At 40.0% G+C, this 7,867-nt stretch overlaps 1 long non-coding RNA gene across 1 annotated transcript; it reads left to right on the forward strand.

The window, feature by feature from the left end:
* Positions 1-612: 612 nt before the first annotated feature.
* Positions 613-6,873, forward strand: LOC121088351. Its single transcript, XR_005827928.1, has 2 exons — positions 613-1,388; positions 6,407-6,873. It is a non-coding gene; the product is annotated as an uncharacterized LOC121088351 (long non-coding RNA).
* Positions 6,874-7,867: the final 994 nt, after the last annotated feature.

The following is a 7,867-nucleotide window of genomic DNA, read 5'->3' on the forward strand; positions in this document are numbered from 1 at the left end:
AAAGACTATGCTGGGCATGTAGCAGAGGACAGTGTTTCTGTAGGAATCATGATGTTATCATTTCCTGCTCTTTCAAGTATGTAGCCATAATATTTCATTAGTGTATGGCCTGGGTGAGCTTTTTTATTGTTTTAGTCTGGCTTCCTAGGATGACATGGCAAACCTCTGTCCTTGCACTGTTGGTCTGCTCATCTATTCTCCCCTCCTGTTCTCTGAAAGTCTCATCTGAACAGGAGAGAGAGACTGAAGGCTCAGAGACAATTGCAATCCCAAATGTCACACAAGAGGCAGTGTCTGAGCTGAGAGAAGAGACCCAGACCGGTACTGATGAGAAGGTAGGCTGGAGACAGTGTTGGTGCATTCCGTTTGGCAGTGCCTGTGTTGAGGTGTATGCATTGGGCAGGCAGTGGGCACACAGGCAGCTGTTGGCAGCCACTGTGTGGGTGTCCCCTGCACTGGGTCATGCCACAGAGGGCACGAAGGGATGGAGTGGGACGGTGAGACTGGTGGGCAAAGGATGCACACCTTGGGTGAAACCATGTTTTGTCAGTTCTTTTGCCCACTGAGTAACCTGTTGAGTTTTGGTGTCAGCTCCACAGTGACAGTGGGACTGAATTAGACCTTTGACTTGTCCCAAAAGTATGAAGAGTTCCCATGAGATCTCCCACCCAAGGAACTGCTAGATCCAAAGCTGTACAGCTTGCGAGACCAGAGGATACCAAAGGCATGAAGCCCAGCATGGCTGTGGGCTATTTTCTGCACTCAGTAAAGGTAAAATATGCATGTAATCCAGAGCTGTATTTTTTCTCGATTGTGAAAGGGTTAAAAAGAAACACATTTGCAGCACTGAGGCAGAATGACCTTGCAGGGAGCATTCTGGCCTGTGCCAGCAGTTCTTTCTTCCTTTGCACACAGCTTCTAATGGAAAAGTACTGCCTGCCCTCTGTAAATTATTAATTTCTTCATGTTATCAGATACCGTTGATAAAAAGACAAGTGGCCCCTGTACTGACTGTCTGGGGTAAAATGAATAATTGCTGATGGCCTTTAAACTCTGTATAGGTTTTCATCTACTTTCTACTGAGCTTGGCTTTGCACTGTGCAATGGAGTGTTACACACTTTTAGCTGCTCACAAGTAACTCCTTATGGAATAAACCTTTACTGCTTTCATTTTAGGTGCTGACTTAGATGAATGACTTTAAATTACTTACAACCTTCAGCTGATCTAAGATGTCAAACAAACTTTAAACTAGTATATGTTCAAGGATGTGTGAACCTGAAAACAAGAAAAGGCGGAGGTGCTTTTTCATTAGCTGTTGCTTCGTATGGGAGAGAAGGTCACCCCCTGGAGCGGCTGGGCACGGAGGCAACAGACACCATCGCTCCAAGTCAGTGCTCTTAACTGTTATTAATACAAACAACTCAAAGCAGTACCTCCGATAAAAGCTTGATAAAAGCTACTGAGATTAGGAATCATGTTAACTAGTGACGATAGCATAAATTATCAACTGGAGCAGCTCCAAATTATAGTATAAAGGGACCCATTTAAGAGGGATTATACGTCAGGTTTGAAAAGAATGAGGAATTGATGAGAACAAAAGCACATACCAGAGCCAACAAGTGGTACCTTTTCCAGGATTGCTGTATCTCAGAAGGCTATATTTAACTTTTCAGGACAGGCAGTGGAAAGGAAACTGCAATAGGCATGACAATAAGGGCAAGCAGCTGTCTAAAAACCTGTAATGTACTGAAAATGGCACTTAATGCATATTCATTGGGGCAGCAGAGTATTCTACACTGCAGTTAAATGCATTAGGACTAGCAGCAGACAGTCTAGCTACTGAGAGTTGTCTCCATAGTATTCACTTTGGTTCCTCAGCATGCCTTCAGAGGTTACTGTCTCATATTTTTTATGCCGTTGCTGAAAGGAAATTTATGATTTCCAGACCAGATTAAGCTCTCGATCTTCTGAAGAAGACAAATAACAGGTAGCTAGTAGGTTGCACTCCTGCCTTCTGAGAAGGGTTTTTAAAATGAATGGCAGATCAAAAGTGCAAACTGAATTAAACTTCTACTTGGGTTTCTCTAAATGTCTACATAAAACATGAAGTACTAGGACAATGTCTGTCTGACCAAATCCAGTCCTATGCTATGAGGGCTTTCAGTGCTGTTTATAATTTTACCATTCTCCCTTTTAAGCATGGTAGGTTTCTGTGAATCATTGTCTTGCATGCCTTATTCACTTGTGCCAGCCTTACCCCAGCTATTAGTTCCTGCTGATTTTCTTCAACACTTGGCAGAACAGGATGCTCTACTTTTCTGGAACCACTTCAAACTGTGATAAAAAATGAGCCATTGGAATATCACTGTGAAGGAGAAAGTCCCTCCCTCAGAAAAAGGAGCATCAGATCTGGTTGACATTTATAACACTAATTTATCCACTTTACTAACCAGACACATCTTCTGGCAAATCAAGTGTGCTTGCTGACAACTTGTACTTGTGGGAAGCTCAGAGCTAAAATAGGGTTTTCAGTAGATGTGAGGATGTTATTTTGGTGGAACTATGAGGAACAGGCTGTAGGATTCTCACAATACCTGGTTTTACATCACACCATTAATCCCTGTAGTTAATTAATTAATTATATTTATCCTCAAAATAGTATTGTGGCTGAGCTCAAACTATCAAACACAAAAAAGAGACAAATTTCTTTATACAACCTTCAAAACAGATCACACCCATGAAGGTCAGTAGTTTCATTGAGTATTGCTTTGGTTGTGGGTGGAAGGAAGTAGAAAAGGAAGAAGTAAAAATGGGCTCAGGAATGTGGTGCTCTGGATAGAGGATTGGTTGTGGTCTTTTGGGTTGAGTGTTGTATAAATTAGTCTTATAGCAGAAACTCTTCTGGTTGCTTGTCTCCAGCTATGTTCAGAGAAATACAAGTTTTATGGGTTTTTCTTTTAGGTAATTGCCCTAATGTCAAAGACATCTGCATTAAATTCTTGAGCACTTAAAGACAGCTCTAAAGCTTTGATTTTCAACCAAAAAGTCACTGAGATATAAAAAGACACCATGATAACACATAGCACTTTGTGCTTTCCTCTTTGCAGGGAGTTCCAGAAATTAAATGGATATGAAAAATGACTTGACTTTTCAGTACTGTAGTTAGTCTGTCCAGTAATGTTTGAGAGAAATTCAGACACTGCTGTTGCACTGGTTCAACAGTTAAACTGAATTTTTCTATACCTAATATTGAACTTTTCATGAACACTAAAGTACTTTAAATGGTTATTTGTCAGCCTGGGCTGATAATGTTGCAAGAGAGGTATGTAGACTAACCTCCTGGCAAACTTGTTTGGTGTCTACTGCAGAAAGCAAACGTTATACTTCACGTGAGCTATGCAAAAGCAGTCTATACTGTCACTTTAATAAAACCTAGAAAAATCCTAACCTGTCTTTGAGGGGGATTCCTTAGAATCAAGAAGATGAGAAGCTGAATAAGTTAGTGGACATATGGGCCAACCAACAGATGGGCTAAAAGCTGCCCTCACCTAAAAATGTTAGAAACTTGTATCTACCTTCTCCATTGCTTGTCTGCACTAATCACAGAAGCAATTAGTGACAAGATGATCAACCCAGATGCTGTCACTGGTATCTGTTAGATTCCTTACCCCTTGATTTGAACAAATGTAAGACAAATTAGAAAGCAAGGGAGGCCCTATTGGATTGCAGCATCACTGTCATAAGACATTATTCTTAAATTGTTTATAGAGTCTAGAAAGAGAAAAATATTTGACAGGAAGGAATAAATGCTGCCAACATTGATTGTTTCACATTTCAAGGGCAAATTTGAAACTGTACTTTCACAGTGAGTGAACATAGATCATCGGAGAGATGTGCTCATAAACACCTGTGAGAGATATGAAAATCTGGCTGCTGGCATAATACATTAATAATCTAGAGATGCCTACATGCTACACATGGGAGGATGTAGTGTACAGAAAGGAAGAGAAAGAAAAGGAAAATGGGCAAGAAGGAGCAGAATGGGCAGAGGATTAATAAGCCAGCAGAGAAAATAAAAATTGTCATAGCAGTCTCCAGAATTTCCTTTTGGAAGGGGTATTGGCAGAAAGGAGTGCTCTGTAGAAATTCTAGTTTATAACCCGGGGGTGGATTTCTGACATTAGAGTCCCAGAGATGAAGACAATCCCCTTGTCCAAATACGTGAGCCCTTCCCTGCCTTGCTGCCTTGCCCTTGCCATATTACTTCAAGTGCATCCCACCTCCCAGTTTGTGAAGCTGCTTTCTTGTCCACACAAATGACATTTTTTTACCTTGACACAGAAGAGATGGCAGAATCAATCTATGTTCCCATTTTCTGTTCCTCTCTCATTCTGCATTCCTAACTCTTGTTTCTCCCATGGAAGGCCCCACAGCCTCCCCCGCTGCCTGGTGCTCCTCCGCAGCACTTGCCCTGCTGTGCCACTGCCACTATTCACAGATCTTCTGATGTTCTTTGCCCAAATATCCATATAAAACAGAGGTTGCCATGTGTGAACAATGTAATGCATTCAAGGCAAAACCAACAGTAATAAGGGGTATCAAAGCACTGAAAGGAAAAATAATGGATTAGGGGAGAGGAAGTAGAGAAAAACTAGACTTAGCATTTTTCTCTCTGAAAAGAGAGAACAATCTACTGGGGAAAAAAAGAGGAAAACATAACTGTTCATAAATTAAAAAGTTGATAAATTATTCCCTGTAGTTTTAAAATCATCTTTACTGCAAATATTTCTGATTATAGCTTACACATTTCCATGATTACTGTCTTTTTTTCTGTTTGTCTTTATTCAAATCCACTAAAATACTTCTCTTCAAATATTCTTCATATTCTTCAAACATGAAGTTTGCTATGGAAGTTTTCCTAGCTCAACATGCCTTGCCTGCCAGCTTTTACACAGACAGCCTTTGTGAGTTAATTATTCCAGGTGGCTTAATTCTTCATGACAAATAAAAGAAATGTAGAAAAACATTCTTTATGTAACCCTTACAGAAACTGAGCATTCAGCTGCAGTAATGTTTGTGTGGCTTTTCAGAGACTATATACATTCACATCCTCTGAAGTGATCTAGTTTATAGCCCCAACAAAGGGACAGAGATGATCCTTACTCTGAAATCAACAGCAAAACTATCTTTGACTTTCTTGCTAAGCTTGCATCCCAGTCCTGCAGTTCAGAGGTAGCCCACCATAAACAGTGAGTGGCTCCCACCTGAGCATCACATTCTGGCCAGTGCTTCTTTGCACAACCCAGAGGGAACTGGGCTCATCATTCTCCCAGGGGGGTTGCATCAGACCCAGCCCTGATTTTAGCTGCACATGAGGTAAGACCTATTGAACCTCTGCTGCTCCAAAGGAGGAGGAGAACACAGCTGCACATGGAGGTGTTTGCTTCATCAGTCTTGTACCTGAGCATGTCACTAGTGACTTCAATACACACATCTCTGCTATGAGATCAGAAGGATGACCCTATCTTACAGGTAGGGATGCAGATACAGACACAGATACAGATACAGATGAGATTCAAAGACACAGCAGCTGTTCATTGCAGGTATTTCAATGCTTAACTTCTGAGAGCATTAAAAAAAATGAAGTCCTTAAGTATCTCTGTACTTTTGGATCTAACCAGACTGGTGATCCTTTCTTTTTTCCTTCAGAATTTCTCTAGAGATAATTTTGTATTTGACCATCTAAAAAGGTTAGAAAAATTGTTGTTCATCAGTTCATAATTCAGCATAGCCAGTTTACAAACAACCATTTGTTTGCTCTGATATTTTTATTACATTACTGCCTGCTTTATTGATGCTTTTTTTAATGTAGAGAATTTATGTTTGGATTAATAACAGTTAAAAAAATTAAATGCAATACTACTCTAATGCTTCAAAATAAAGTTGACATCACAAATTGACAACTCCTGAGATTCTCAAGGTGAAATACTGTAATCTTAGTTTGGCAAAAATATTTTTTTGTGATTGTGTTTTGCATGATTGCTTACTAAAAAATGTTTATGAGCTGAGAAGACCTGATGCACTTTGTGCTATTGTATTCTGCAGGAAAAGTTGCTGCATTTCAGATCTGAGAACCATCGTGGGATATTTCTGCCTATGCCTTATTTTCCTGTTGCTACTAGAAGACATACCAGCTCTGACAGATATTATTTTTCTGATCCTTTTTACACTGAATTTCACTTTCCTTTTTTTTTTTTTTTTTTTTAATCAAGTATCTGTCAATATAAAAGCTCATGCTCTTACCTAGGGGTGTAAGCTTGGAGGTATGATTGAATCCAGTGCTACAGCCCAGCAACACTCACTACTCATTGCTCATATGTTGTGTGGTCCTGTTTTCCTGCCTAGTGAGAGATACAAGCTGAAGGTTTACAGCTCCATCAACATATCCTCCTCAAGAGTTTACTGCAGTCACATGGGAAGTCCTGCTGAAGACCATCCTCTCCAGCTCAGCCTCTTCTTCTGCAGGATGAAAAAAGCCAACAACACTTGGAAACGGGAAGCCAGCTGATACTATAACTGAGAAGATGCTATTATATACTCACTTTGAATAATGTGTAAGCTCAAGATACAGAATGAATTGAGGGAGGCTTAGAAATGGGCAATGAATACTATTAGACACAGGAAGAATTTATGAGAGGCATCTAATAAGAACAAGATGGATTAATTTAGCAGAGCCCTCAGAAGTAGTAGACTGGTGGAGGTGTACAGAGCAATGAATGGAAAAGAGTGGGCATATGCATAGCCTCACCTCAAAACATGAGAACTATGTATGGGTCATCCAATGAAAATGAAGGCAACCCATTTAAAGTTGATAAAGGGAAACATTTCCTTGCAAAAAAAAAAAATATGGTGGAAATAATTCCTGTAAAGTATTTCTGAATCCAAAATTTAGGCAGAACTGAAGAAGGATAGGAACACCAAAGGTATAAATGTCTCCTGGCCCAAGATCTGCAATAACCAGTAACCATTGGAGATAAAACCCCTTGACCTGGATTCTATAGTTGCCTGTTAAAAGATGTGTTTCACTTGATTTTGAAATAGCTCATACTAGCCAGCACCAGACACAAATCACTGTATTAGATGGTCTGTTGGTCTTTCATGATATCTAATTTATTTGTTTCTTATTTCACTGGTTTAGTGCAGCCAGAAACATCTGCCATTTATCTCCACCTCTGTGGAAGACTTGCAATACATGGTCATTTAGGGCAGCTAATGAAACAGATGTCTATGCATGACACTGGTGCCATAGCACGTTCTTCAGAACATGGAGAATGGCTCCAAAGATGATAAAACTACACTGATGCATAATAGTGACCTAAAAGAGAAACATTTATAATAACCAGTTATAACCCCTCTCACCATGAAAGTCTATAAACCACTCACTAAGTGAATTCTGTGTAGACCAAACCAGTTTTTCTACCAGCAAAATTCCCATACAAATTTTGCAAACACAGCTACAGCTTAGGGCTGACCTAGACAATTGTATAAGGCTGAATTTGAGGACTGTTAAGTCATAAGATGAGCCTTATGCAAGGCCAGAACAGGAAGGCAGACATGTTTTTGAAGATTAGAGGCATTTCTAGGCAACTGAGGAACTCATAAGAAGTCTCAAATTTTCTCTAAACTTTTGCTGGAAACTGTTTCAACCCCCACTGAGCACAGAAAGTGAAAAGCACAGCAGTAAAGGAAAAGCAATCCTTGCTTGTCTCTAGGGCTTGTATTTCTGAGGAAGTCAGAACAGTAAGTAGCTCAAATCCATGATAAATATCCCTTTCAGGTGATTCACAAGGCTGTGTTAAATCTGAC

This window comes from Falco naumanni, chromosome 1 (genome assembly GCF_017639655.2).
Source record: "Falco naumanni isolate bFalNau1 chromosome 1, bFalNau1.pat, whole genome shotgun sequence".
Taxonomy (NCBI): Eukaryota; Metazoa; Chordata; class Aves; order Falconiformes; family Falconidae; genus Falco; species Falco naumanni.